Source organism: Schistocerca serialis, chromosome 1 (assembly GCF_023864345.2).
Source record: "Schistocerca serialis cubense isolate TAMUIC-IGC-003099 chromosome 1, iqSchSeri2.2, whole genome shotgun sequence".
In the NCBI taxonomy this organism is placed as follows: Eukaryota; Metazoa; Arthropoda; class Insecta; order Orthoptera; family Acrididae; genus Schistocerca; species Schistocerca serialis.
The window spans coordinates 1,176,693,853-1,176,708,487 of NC_064638.1; the positions used below are offsets into that span (position 1 = coordinate 1,176,693,853).

General features: G+C 45.2%; 2 pseudogenes; both read right to left on the minus strand.

Annotated features, from left to right (window-relative positions):
• The window catches only part of LOC126418685 (sialin-like), a 297,589-nt pseudogene that overhangs the window by 41,512 nt on the left and 241,442 nt on the right, over positions 1-14,635 (minus strand).
• LOC126429881 (5S ribosomal RNA) lies at positions 4,869-4,986 on the minus strand (annotated as a pseudogene).

Sequence of the window (14,635 nt, forward strand, 5' to 3'; positions counted from 1 at the left end):
CAGTGGTGTAGACACTGGTTTCAGTCTTCGAAGTTGGGGGCCTTCCTGGACTTGGAACATCCGCAAGATCATTTTTACCCTCCCAAAATCGTTTATGCCGTTCAAAAATTTGTATTTTCCCCGTGGCTTGCTCTTTGTAGGCTTGTCGCAACATTTCCAGTGTTTGTGATGGTGTTTCGTGAAGCAGAACGCAAAATCTAATAGACGCGCGCTGCTGCAACTTGAGATCCATATTGTGTACAGTAAACACGCACGTACGCTTTCCCTGCTTCCATCCAACTGTGTAGCGCCAGCCGACTGACGCGTGTGGTATTACGTCACCCAAGGTCAGACCTTTTCGGTACTGCCAACACCAATCTCAAGCGCGGGCGCATTAAAATGCAAAAAAAAAAAGAAAAAATTTCCAATTATTTTTGACACCCCCTTCTACTGTTGTGTTGAACTGTCAAAGGAAGAACAAATAAAAATTAAGTACACAAGTAAAAATAAAGAAATATCAGGTTATCTGAAATTTTCTTGAAGGTATGGGTTTGTTTGCAGCATGATTCATCCAGAATAGATGTAAGTAAGTGTCAGAATGCTTCTAAGAGTCACTGTACTCACACTTTGCATATCGAAGTGGAGGACACTGGCGAGGTAGAGGGGCAGTGAGGAGATGTAGATATAGAAGGTCCAGTCGAAGATCACCATGATGGCGATGAGGGCCCACAGCGCCGGGGTCGTCAGCACGCTCTTCCACGGCACGGGCAGTCGCTTCTGCAACGTAACGACACGCACGGTGGAGAATGTCTCTTCCGTGAACATGAGAAACAGCTGCGGAGCAAGCTCGTCGCTTTCCTAAGGGTGGAGAGTTGCACATAGAATACAGGCATGCAAATTGTAGTATAAAAGCACTGCAGTGTGAAATCGAAGATGAACGAGGACGTAACCTCCTGTGCATCTGCACACAAGTCCAGGAGATAGAACCGGTTCTAAAGAAACGCCCGTTTTACACATTTCTGGTCAAAATCGACTACTCAAAGTGCGTGCGCCTTGCGTGCCTGCGTGTAAATCAGCAACCAACCACGACGCGAGTGTAAATCGGCAACCTGCCAAGAGTCGAGTACGTATATAGCGTCAATGATCTATGGATTGTGCCGAGTATGGAGTTCTAAATTTCCGAGTATGATGCCACGCTGCGCATGCGCAGAGAGACCCCATGTGGGAGCATCAGCTAACGTCTGAAATTATAACCTATTCTGGTCGAGTTACTCCCATTATAGCAACTAATTTTGTGCTTCCGTGTCTTCTTAATCTTTATTATGTTTTTTGTTTTGTTCTCGTAGCACATTGAAAAGTTACAGGATGTCCTGGCATTTTTTTCTACCAACGTCCTCCTACAAGAGAGACGAAATATCTGAAAGCAGAAAATATTTACGTTTTACAGAGAAAATGCAAAAATAAGAATGTAAACAGATAGCACTGTTTTAATGAAAATTATTTGAATGGGGAAGAAGTCAGAGTGCTGGACAAGAAAAATAATTTTCGGTTGTTATTTGGCGCACAACAAGAAAGCAACATACAAAGGATAAAGCAAAAAGCCATTATTTACTGCTTTCTACGTACTGTCTGACGTGTTTGCAAGTACATGTTTTCTCGAGCGAATACATGCATATGTTCTGAAATGTTTGGATGACACTATTCCTATTCCTTCAGTTCTCAGGAGTGTAGAGAATTTTCCACACGACCGTTGACAAGAACTTCCGCTATGAATTCTGTGCTGGTGATCAATAAACTCTATTGTCATTGCTTGTTCCTACTTCTGGTTACTGTATTTCGATTTTTTCGTACGCACGACAGTCTCTCACAACCTCGCTTTCACCAATCACAAGTCAAACTGCACAACAGACAGCTCTCACAACCACCCGCAATTTTGGCGCTGACGTAAAACGGAAATGGCCACTCGGAACAGACAAGACTCACAATCAGTACGGGAAGAGAACGCCAGGGGCGCAGCAGGAGATGCACTTGTCTCGACTAGTTAACTGAGACGAGAAAGTCGTTCGTGTAGAAGGATTATAACAGATTCGTCGCGGCTGTAGCTGAAGCGACAGAAGACGTCACAATAAGAAGAGATAGAAACGGCAATCAGTTTTCTCGAGGAGTTACGGTAGCTCATGCTTTGAGAAGAAGTCCCTCGTGCTCAGTGTTTTATAGTGCTTCATACTCTCTCTGTTAGTGGCCGACCATCAGTGTTTGTCCAGGGTGAGCACAAAGTCTTGCCATGATTATAAAAAATTATTACAGAATAACGGTTTGACATAATAATTTACATTTGATGCCGTTACATAGGTTAGTGTTACCACTTACGGCCGCGCGTGATTAGCCGAGCGGTCTTAGGCGCTGCAGTCATGGACTGTGCGGCTGATCCCGGCGGAGGTTCGAGTCCTCCCTCGGGCATGGGTGTATGTGTTTGCCCTTAGGATAATTTAGGTTAAGTAGTGTGTAAGCGTAGGGACTGATGACCTTAGCAGTTAAGTCCCATAAGATTTCACACACATTTGAACATTTTTAAGACCACTTACGTTAGTAAACCTCAACGTGTGCTCCCTTGGTAGCTCGGAGAATGTCGAGGCGGTATTTAAGTTCCCGCCTTGTGTTTCGTAATATGTGTTTTGTCACAGTACCCACAGCAGCTTGTATCCTAGCCACCAGTTCGTCGACGTCAGCAACTGGTGTGACGAAGACTCTGCCCTTGATATAGCCCCAGAAAAAAAAGTCAAGGGGGCGTAATGTCTGGAGAGCGGGGTGGCCAGGGTGTTGGTGCGTTCGTTCCAATCCACCGATCCGGAAATGTTTAAATGTTTCATCCATCAAATCATGCACTATCAAAGCCCAGTGTGTGTGTGTGTGTGGGGGGGGGGGGGGGGGGGTCCATCTTGCTGGAAAATTATCCATGGTTGATATTCTTCTAACTGTGGGGCAATGCTAGCGGTAATGGATTTTTCCGCGAAGAAAACCGGTCCAAAAATTTGTTATGCATGAGGCCGCACCAAACATTCACTTTTTCGCTGTCTCGCTGTAACTGTACAGTAGCATGTGGAGAATCTGAACCCCATATACGAACATTATGCCTATTTACCATTCCACTGACATGAAAGGTGGATTCATCGGTAAAGCATATGCGAATTAAGTAATCGTTAGCGCCATCAATCCTATTGAGAATCTCAGTTGCCAATTCAGCACGTGTCAGCAAATCATTCGGTTGCAAAGGACAGCACGATTTGCACTTTGTAAGCATGCAATCTAAGCCTTTCATGGAGAATCTTCACCACACTGCTTGTGGTATTTGAAGTTCACGTGATGCTTGACGAGTTGATTTAGACGGACTCCGTTGAAAGGATTGCCGAACTCGATCAACAGTTGCATGAGTCACACGAGGCTGCCACTTTAAGGACGATCTTCAACGCTGCCTGTTTCGCTAAACTTTGCATACCATCGCTTTACTGATTTAACGTCAGGAGGACTGCGTCCATAAGAAGCCCAAAATTTACGCTGAACACTGATAGGCGATTTCGTTTCGTGAAACCAAAGCACAATCGCGCTTTCTCCTGCTTCGACACCATTTCGCCAGCAACTAACGTGACCTAACAGACCGTGTTGTGGAGCACTAGCGCCATCTATTGGTCACAACAACTACTAACACTAACCTAAGTAATGGCATCAAATGTAACGTATTTTGTCAAACGGTTATTCTGTTATAAATTTTTGTAATCAGGGCAAGACTTTGTGCTCACCCTGTATATCGAAGTGCTGGATGCCGGTATCTCTCAGCTTGCAAATGTTTGAAGAATGTTGTAGCAAACTTCCTGAAGCTACTGACTGAATAATACTTTTGCTATTGGTTTCATCAGCCTGATCATCAGACGGACACTTTAAATTCATTTTAGCGCAATACTGGCACTGAGCGAGCAAAAATCAGTCATCATTCACGGAATCACAGTTACTGTAAATAAGCGCTTTCCCAAACATTTTCTGAAAAATTAATGCAGAGGATATGAAACAGTCCTGGCAGATTAAAGCTATGTGCGAGACCGGAACGCAGTCCCTTTTTTCTTTTCCTTTATTTCATTTCGTTCGTTGTTTTTTGACACCCGTTAAAGTTCATCGTTGATCTATTCACTCAGTTTTTTTTATTACAGATGGCAGCTAACCCTCTGACCGAACACGCTGAGCTAAGGCGTCAGTGATCTGGGGACCTACACCTTTCGCGGGCAAGTGCTATATCGACAGAGCTACCCAAGCACGACTCATAAACCGCACTCAAAGCTTCACTTCCCAGCTTTCGTCATAAGCGAGTACGTCCAGAATCACTATGCAGACTGAATCCGATCTCATCCTAGAACGCGACCCAACTCCTAATTGGTCCAGGCCATAAGTTCTTGACATCATCACAGATCTTTGAACACGCTACATTCACCAGTCAACATTACTGTGCCACTGTACTGCTTCCTCATGTGCCTCTTTCCAGTTGTGCATTCAGCTCTGACTTCATTTTTTGTGGGCGAGAAGTGTGGGAGAAACGCTACAGCGGGCTGCTAGATTTATTACCAGTAGGTTTGATTGACACGAAAGAATTACGGATATGCTTTGGGAACTCAAATGCCAACCGCTGGAAGTAAAAAAGCACTCCGTCATCAGGCCACAAGTGGCCCATCGGGACCATCCGACCGCCGTGTCATCCTCAGATGAGGATGCGGATAGGAGGGGCGTGTGGTCAGCACACCGCTCTCCCGGTCGTTACGATGGTTTTCTTTGACCGGAGCCGCTACTATTCGGTCGAGTAGCTCCTCAATTGGCATCACGGGGCTGAGTGCACCCCGAAAAAACGGCAACAGCACGTGGCGGTCCGGATGGTCACCCATCCAAGTGCCGGCCACGCCCAACAGCGCGTAACTTCGGTGATCTGACGGGAACCGGTGGATCTACTGCGGCAAGGCCGTTGCCGCTGGAAGTAAGACGACGTTCTTTTTGGGGAACGCTACTGAGAAAATTTAAAGAACCGTCATTTGAAGCTAACTGCAGTACCATCAATCTGCTGCGACTCGCGGTTCGCCTAACGACCACGAAAATCAGGTAACAGAAATTACGATCAGTACGGAGTCGCATAGATATCCGTTTTTCCACTCGCTCTGTTTGCGAGTAGAACAGGAAAGGGAATCTCTAATAGTGGTACAACGTACCCTCCGCCGCTCGCGGTATGATAGCTTGCAGAGTAGGTACGTAGATGTAGATGTATTTGCCCTTTTCTGCCCATGCCATGTTCCTAATCCATTAGAGATGAAAACATTTCTATACGACTTTCTTGCGTTCACAACGCCAGATTTGCACCTGGTGGCCAAAATTGGAACTAATCTTTTTCCAGTGTAAACCGGTTCCGCATTAACGCGTTTGTATATCTAGCATGTTTCGCTGATAAACGATAATTACTGCCCACACAGGGCCTCTGTGAGTACTTGCACTTCAGTTGTAGCCGGCTGCAGTGACCGAGCTACAGTCCGGAACCGCACTGCTGCTACGGTCCCAGGTTCGATTCCTGCCTCGGGCATGCATGTGTGTGATGTCCTTAGGTTAGTTAGGTTTAAGTAGTTCTAAGACTAGGGGACTGATTGTGACGCTACAACGCAGTCCTTACTATGATTTTTTTCGCTTACTTAACACATGAAACTGTTTGTATACGATGTATTGTCTAGTGTAGATATGTATTGTAAATACTATGTTTAAATTATGTAATATTGAACACTGGCAAGTCAGGGCATATTTAGTTAACATTGAAGTCAGAGAGATTGTTTTGTCGCACCTCTGGGCGCGGGAGCACGCCAGCGGGTAGTAGTAGCAGTGACGCTGTGCTCGGAGTCGAGTGCTGCTATTCATAGCTGTGTTACATCTAACGGATAGTTTGTGGATATAAGTACGACGGGAAAGTAACGGTCGGCAAATCTGGAAGCATGGCCGGGCAAGTTATTATGAATTAATGGGCATAGTGCTGAAGAAACGAGGACTTAAATGTGAAGCGCACTGTGGGCCCGAGTTGCAACAGTAAAAGCCCGCTGCCACATTGTGTCGCCGCCGTGGTCTTCCGTCGATACACCGACAACGAGGGAAGTAAGATCTACGTAATTTTCGTACGATAAAATTGTAGAAGGCTTGCCAGTGGCTGTGCTTTTCTCTGAAGTTGAACAATTAATAACAAGCACTTTATAATCGAAGTGTTGCAGTTACATTCCGCACGACAATAACGCCGAGTAGGTTCCTTTCGATCCTTACCTAATTGAACCGAGTGTGTAACGCCGTTATCAAGAGAAAATATGTTAATTATTAAATTATTTGCATAGACGGTGAAGAGTAAATTTCAGACTGGTTATCGTAGTTAATTGTTGCACTTCATAAGCTTACGCCAACCGTAGTAACTTAATAATAGACTGAAGTAATAAATTTGATTATTAAGATTTACTTAAATGCATATTCAGCTGAAGTTAGTTCAAGGAAACTATAAAGCTTATTCCACATGACAGTCCCCCAGTTAATGAATTATTATCATTCAAAACATAATCAATTATTGTCAATATATTTCATTATCAGTAGATTAAACTGTGCAAAGTACCTAATTTTAAAGACAGAATGACAGTCTATTATTCAAAATCTATGTTGTCAGCCTTGCACTTAGCTGACAAATTATGAACAAAATAATTATCAAAATACTTATTGAAAGTTAACCATTAATGTTTAAGTGTAGTTAGATTGTTATGACATTGTTTTATATGACTACTGAGCCTGACACAGCACTTACGTAATAGTTCCCGTTCCACCTGCTACGCTACAAACAGGTAAACTTTACTTTTGACTCAATTATTCACGTACTTAACAGTACTGTCGCTCATCAGTTGAGCTGGCGACCGATTTTTTAATTGCTTTTACAGCTTAATCATTTCTTTCGGCAAAATTTATTTCCAAATTATTTCCATTATTTCATTTACCGATCGTTATTGAATGAAATTACTCATTCAATGACGATCAAGTTATAACGTCTCCTGTTTCCCGCGGAATAACCATTATTTACTTCGGATTCGGATGTCTTATCCCGACGCGGGTCAAAATTCATAACTCACGGTCATTGTCAACTAGTAATTTCGCAAATCCCGGGAAGCGGGGGGGGGGGGGGTGGGGTGGGGTGGGGTGTTATATGATGACCTCAGATGTTAAGTCCCATAGTGCTTAACGCCATTTGAAACATTTTGTAACCACGCGGTAGCATTAACTAATAAGCGAAGAGAAGTAGATGCAGCTAGCGTGCTTTTGCGATTAATGTCGCTGCAGCCGGCGTTACCTTGTTGATGGGCAGGATGTAGGCCTCGATGTAGCAGCGCTCGGCAGGGTCGATGCTTGGATGCTTGGCCGGCGAGTCGGCGAGTCGGCGACCAGCAGGAACCAGGGGATGCACCAGAGCAGGCCGACGGCGCCAAAGGAATAGAAGGCGAGCGGCCAGCCGCCGGCCATCTCGCACATGGCACCCGTCAGCGCCATCGACGCGATGACGCCGACGTACATCCCTGCCGGCGAACGCAACCAGTTAGAGGTACTCTGACAGGGCGCCCACACGTAACAGTACAGGCTACTCTACACTGAAACGCCAAAGAAACTGGTATAGACATGCATATTCAAATACAGAGATATGTAAACAGGCAGAACACGGCGCTGCGGTCGGGAACGCCTATACAACACAACAACTTGAAAGGTCTCTGTTGGATTCCTTTCATGTTAATTTTTTAAAACTGTTGTCATTTACGGCATACATTCCACTTCTAAATTTACTGTGGTGTTTCTGACTATATGGGAGGAGACTGAGCAGTGGAACGTGTTACTTTTACACATAATTAAGAACGATCTGTCACACTACTACACTTTAAAACACAGTTTATATGTCATTCATGTCACACAGTCTTATACGGAACCTACATCCGCTTTCTTTTATATACTGTATAAGATAAGATACTGTCATCCCCCTTCCCTTCTGTCTGAAAGGATATCTACATTTACATCTACATCTACATTTATACTCCGCAAGCCACCCAACGGTGTGTGGCGGAGGGCACTTTACGTGCCACTGTCATTACCTCCCTTTTCTCTTCCAGTCGCGTATGGTTCGCGGGAAGAACGACTGTCTGAAAGCCTCCGTGCGCGCTCGAATCTCTCTAATTTTACATTCGTGATCTCCTCGGGAGGTATAAGTAGGGGGAAGCAATATATTCGATACCTCATCCAGAAACGAACCCTCTCGAAACCTGGCGAGCAAGCTACACCGCGATGCAGAGCGCCTCTCTTGCAGAGTCTGCCACTTGAGTTTGCTAAACATCTCCGTAACGCTATCACGGTTACCAAATAACCCTGTGACGAAACGCGCCGCTCTTCTTTGGATCTCCTCTATCTCTTCTGTCAACCCGATGTGGTACGGATCCCACACTGATGAGCAATACTCAAGTATAGGTCGAACGAGTGTTTTGTAAGCCACCTCCTTTGTTGATGGACTACATTTTCTAAGGACTCTCCCAATGAATCTCAATCTGGTACCCGCCTTACCAACAATTAATTTTATATGATCATTCCACTTCAAATCGTTCTGCACGCATACTCCCAGATATTTTACAGAAGTAACTGCTACCAGTGTTTGTTCCGCTATCATGTAATCATACAATAAAGGATCCTTCTTTCTATATATTCGCAATACATTACATTTGTCTATGTTAAGGGTCAGTTGCCACTCCCTGCACCAAGTGCCAATCCGCTGCAGATCTTCCTGCATTTCGCTACAATTTTCTAATGCTGCAACTTCTCTGTATACTACAGCATCATCCGCGAAAAGCCGCATGGAACTTCCGACACTATCTACCAGGTCATTTATATATATTGTGAAAAGTAATGGTCCCATAACACTCCGCTGTGGCACGCCAGGGGTTACTTTAACGTCTGTAGACGTCTCTCCATTGATAACAACATGCTGTGTTCTGTTTGCTAAAAATTCTTCAATCCAGCCACACAGCTGGTCTGATATTCCGTAGGCTCTTACTTTGTTTATCAGGCGATAGTGCGGAACTGTATCGAACGCCTTCCAGAAGTCAAGGAAAATAGCATCTACCTGAGAGCTGTATCTAATATTTTCTGGGTCTCATGATCAAATAAAGCGAGTTGGGTCTCACACGATCGCTGTTTCCGTAATCCATGTTGATTCCTACAGAGTAGATTCTGGGTTTCCAAAAACGACATGATACTCGAGCAAAAAACATGTTCTAAAATTCTACAACAGATCGATGTCAGAGATATAGGTCTAGTTTTGCGCATTTGCTCGACGACCCTTCCTGAAGACTGGGCCTACCTGTGCTCTTTTCCAATCATTTGGTACCTTCCGCTCCTCTAGAGACTTGCAGTACACGGCTGTTAGAAGGGGGGCAAGTTCTTTCGCATACTCTGTGTAGAATCGAATTGATATTCCGTCAGGTCCAGTGGACTTTCCTCTGTTGAGTGATTCCAGTTGCTGATGAATGAGCAAATGTATTTCTAGTTGCATGCTTGATGGTAGCAGACAAGCCTGTCTGCTAGAGAACAGTAGGACCAATGTCGGAACAGGTAGCTACGCTTTCTAAAAGCAAAGAGGTTTCTGTTCTTAGTATGGTCCTGTCCGTCTCTTGTCATGTTGGTATAGGAAGCTGCCTCTCTGGTCACTTCCGTTTTGTATCTGGAAGCACCCTTGGTAGGGGCCCACGGCAGTCGGTCGGCGGCGAGCGTCTGAAGTGGTAAGATCTCCGGGTAAGCGCGTGTCTGCTACGTCCAGAGGACAATGGATTTCTTAAGTTCAGCCTAACTGAACATTTAATCACCTTTATTTCAGGTTTAGATCTAAAATATCTTATGTTATCTTAAATTGCAACGCAGTGTAGTTCGAGTGTGAAGTTCAGAATATCTTCCAGTAGTTGCTTTGTCACTACTTCGTGAGTAAAGTGGAACCACGTGTTGAGGATCCGTAACTCTAAGATCATCAATCTTAAATGCGAGTGTGTGTGAGATTATAACGTCTCGTCTTGACAATATTTTCCAATATAGCAACTTTTATTTATGTTCAACCCACGTGGGGTGTACTTTGTGAGACCAGTACCACGTGCTTATACAATTGTTTGACCCATCAGGTTAATAGTAAGACAATAGTAACCAGTTCGAGGTTTTTCTTTTGTAAATTGCGTTTCGATGTAATTTATTTTAATTATCAAAATTATTGTGGAGTTACGCTCTTTGTGTAAACCAAGTTGACCACGTGTAGCATGTGGTGTAGTCATCAAAGTAGCCCTCAGCTATTCTTTTTGCGAAGATTTCACAGAGAGTTAGTATGAATTTAGTATACCAGTGTGTGGTAATTTCATGACGGACAGGATTGCGCTACGTACGTAACTTCTCTGGGTGAAAATTGAATCGGTTAGTTGTGGTTAATTTCCTCTTGCATATGTTTCAACGTTCTTCGTGTGTTATTTTATGAATGCAGTGTTGTATGCAGTCTTCCAATCTTGGTCCAAATTTGATGTGTTCCGTAAGATTACAAACTCACATTTTCACAATCCTAAATAAGGCACCAGTTTAGTTATGAATCAAGTTTAATATGCTGAAATTTTAACGGAACAATGATCAATGTTAAAATAAAATCCAAATATAAACTGATTTATTTCTTTTTATTTAAATTCTCTCTCTCTCTCTCTCTCTCTCTCTCTCTCTCTCTCTCTCTATATATATATATATATATATATATATATATATATATATATATATATACACTCCTGGAAATGGAAAAAAGAACACATTGACACCGGTGTGTCAGACCCACCATACTTGCTCCGGACACTGCGAGAGGGCTGTACAAGCAATGATCAAACGCACGGCACAGCGGACACATCAGGAACCGCGGTGTTGGCCGTCGAATGGCGCTAGCTGCGCAGCATTTGTGCACCGCCGCCGTCAGTGTCAGCCAGTTTGCCGTGGCATACGGAGCTCCATCGCAGTCTTTAACACTGGTAGCATGCCGCGACAGCGTGGACGTGAACCGTATGTGCAGTTGACGGACTTTGAGCGAGGGCGTATAGTGGGCATGTGGGAGGCCGGGTGGACGTACCGCCGAATTGCTCAACACGTGGGGCGTGAGGCCTCCACAGTACATCGATGTTGTCGCCAGTGGTCGGCGGAAGGTGCACGTGCCTGTCGACCTGGGACCGGACCGCAGCGATGCACGGATGCACGCCAAGACCGTAGGATCCTATGCAGTGCCGTAGGGGACCGCATCGCCACTTCCCAGCAAATTAGGGACACTGTTGCTCCTGGGGTATCGGCGAGGACCATTCGCAACCGTCTCCATGAAGCTGGGCTACGGTCCCGCACACCGTTAGGCCGTCTTCCGCTCACGCTCCGACATCGTGCAGCCCGCCTCCAGTGGTGTCGCGACAGGCGTGAATGGAGGGACGAATGGAGACGTGTCGTCTTCAGCAATGAGAGTCGCTTCTGCCTTGGTGCCAATGATGGTCGTATGCGTGTTTGGCGCCGTGCAGGTGAGCGCCACAATCAGGACTGCATACGACCGAGGCACACAGGGCCAACACCCGGCATCATGGTGTGGGGAGCGATCTCCTACACTGGCCGTACACCACTGGTGATCGTCGAGGGGACACTGAATAGTGCAAGGTACATCCAAACCGTCATCGAACCCATCGTTCTACCATTCCTAGACCGGCAAGGGAACTTGCTGTTCCAACAGGACAACGCACGTCCGCATGTATCCCGTGCCACCCAACGTGCTCTAGAAGGTGTAAGTCAACTACCCTGGCCAGCAAGATCTCCGGATCTGTCCCCCATTGAGCATGTTTGGGACTGGATGAAGCGTCGTCTCACGCGGTCTGCACGTCCAGCACGAACGCTGGTCCAACCGAGGCGCCAGGTGGAAATGGCATGGCAAGCCGTTCCACAGGACTACATCCAGCATCTCTACGATCGTTTCCATGGGAGAATTGCAGCCTGCATTGCTGCGAAAGGTGGAAATACACTGTACTAGTGCCGACATTGTGCATGCTCTGTTGCCTGTGTCTATGTGCCTGTGGTTCTGTCAGTGTGATCATGTGATGTATCTGACCCCAGGAATGTGTCAATAAAGTTTCCCCTTCCTGGGACAATGAATTCACGGTGTTCTTATTTCAATTTCCAGGAGTATATATATATATATATATATATATATATATATATATATATATATATCAACGGTTGTCGTAAGATGACTATTAAAAGATTATAATTAATGTTAGTCTGGTTGGGAATTTGGTAAGCTAGACTGGATACCTGGTGAAACAGTTGCTCATTAATGCAAGCTTAACTTCCCTAGATAGCTCATAGCTTGTAACACGCTTTTATTGTCTTGAATATCAGCACCGCTTTCAGAACAAATTAATGCATCAACATTAAAAACTGTCTGGCACAATTGTTAAATCGATACTGCTGTTACAATGGCAGGTTTTCAAGGTTTAAGTGAGTTTGGACGTGGTGCTATAGTCGGCGCACGGGCGATGGGACACAGCAGCTCCGAGGTAGCGATGAAGTGGGAATTTTTCCGTTCGGACATTTCACGAGGGTACCGTGAATATCAGGAATCCTGTAAAACTTAAAATCTCCGACATCGCTCCGGCCGGAAAAAGATCCTGCAAGAATGGGACCAACGACGACTAAAGAGGATCGTTCCCGCAAATTGCTGCAGATTCCAATGCAGGGCCGTCAGCAAGTGTCAGCGTACAAACCATTCAACGAAACATCATCGATATTGGCTTTCGGAGCCAAAGACGCACTCGTGTACTTTTGATGACTGTACGACACAAAGCTATATTCCTCGCCTGGGCCCGTCAAGACCGACGTTGGACTGTTTTCGACTGGAAACATGTTGCCTGGTCGAACGAGTCTCGTTTTATATTGTATCGACCGGATGGCAGTGTACGGGTGTGGAGACAACTTATGAGTCCAAGGACCCTGCACGTCAGCAGAGGACTTTTCAAGCTGGTGGAGACTCTGTAATGGTGTGGGGCGTGTACAGCTGGAGTGATATGGGATAGCTGATACGTCTAGATACGCCCCCGACTCCGGCAAAACATCAAATCTCCGACATTGCTGCGGCCGGAAAAAGACCCTCCAGGAATGGGATCAACAACTGAAGAGAGTTGTTCAACATGACAGAAGTGCAACCCTTTCGCAAGTTGCTGCAGATTTCAATGCTAGGCCGTCAACAAGTGTCAGCGTGCAAACCATTCAGCGAAACATCACGGATATGAGGTTTTGGAGCCGAAGGTCAACTCGTGTACTCTTGATGACTGCAAGACACAAAGCTTTATGCCTCAACTGGGCCCATCAACACTGAAATTGGACTGTCGATGACAGGAAACATCTTGCCTGGTCGGAAGAGTCTCGTTTCAAATTGTATCAAGCGGATGAACGTGTAAGGGTATGGAGACAACCTCATGAATCCTCATGAATACATGTCAGCAGGACTCAGTTCAAACTGGTAGAGGTTCTGTAACTGTGGGGCGTGAGCAATTGGAGTAATACGGGACCCCCATGAGACGTCTAGATACGACTCTGACTGGTCAAACACGCGCTAGCATCCTGTCTGATCACCTGCATCCATTCGTGTGCAATGCGCATTCCGACGGACTAGAGCAATTCCAGCAGGACAATGCGACACCCCACACGTCCAGAATTGTTACAGAGTGACTCCAGGAACACTCTTCTGAGTTTAAACACTTCCGATGCCCACCAAACTCCTCAGATATGAATATTATTGAGCGTATCTGGGATGCCTTGCAAAGTGCTGTTCAAAAGAGATCACCGATTTATGGACAGCACTGCAGGATTCATGGTGTCAATTCCCTCCAGTACTACTTCAGACATTAGTCGAGTCCATGCGACGTCGTGTTGCGGCACTTGTACGTCCTCGCGGGATGCTACACAATACCAGGTGTACCAGTTTCTTTGGCTCTTCGGTGTATATTACGAAAGTGCTAGAACGAGCTCACGGGCACAGGAGCTAATGGTCACGTTGTAGGTTGCCTATCTAACAAGAAAAATTTGATTTTCTATATTTTATACAATTATTAACCGAACTCAAAGATTTAAAATGTGTAATGGAACTGAACAATAGCTCATCTTTTGCCACTTACAGTACTTGTCGATATAGTTAAGAAAAGGATTACCCAAAACACTTTATAAATATTCTAAAAAACAAGAAAAACGAAAAAACAATCGACGCACCACGAAGAAATTAATGTAAATCCACAGACAAACACATGATTACAATATCAGAAAAACTGAGGAAGTCAGTAACGTGTTGACCTACCACTGGCCCCTTATACAACCGGTCATTCAGGTTGGTATGCAGTGATGTAAAGTTGTTGGATGGCCTGAGAAATGTAGTGCCAAATTCTGTCAAACTGGTGCATTATCTCGTCAAAATACCGAGCTGGTTGGAAGGCCCTGCCCATAATGCTCAAAACATCCTCAACTGGGGAGACATTTGGCGACGTTGCTTGCCAAG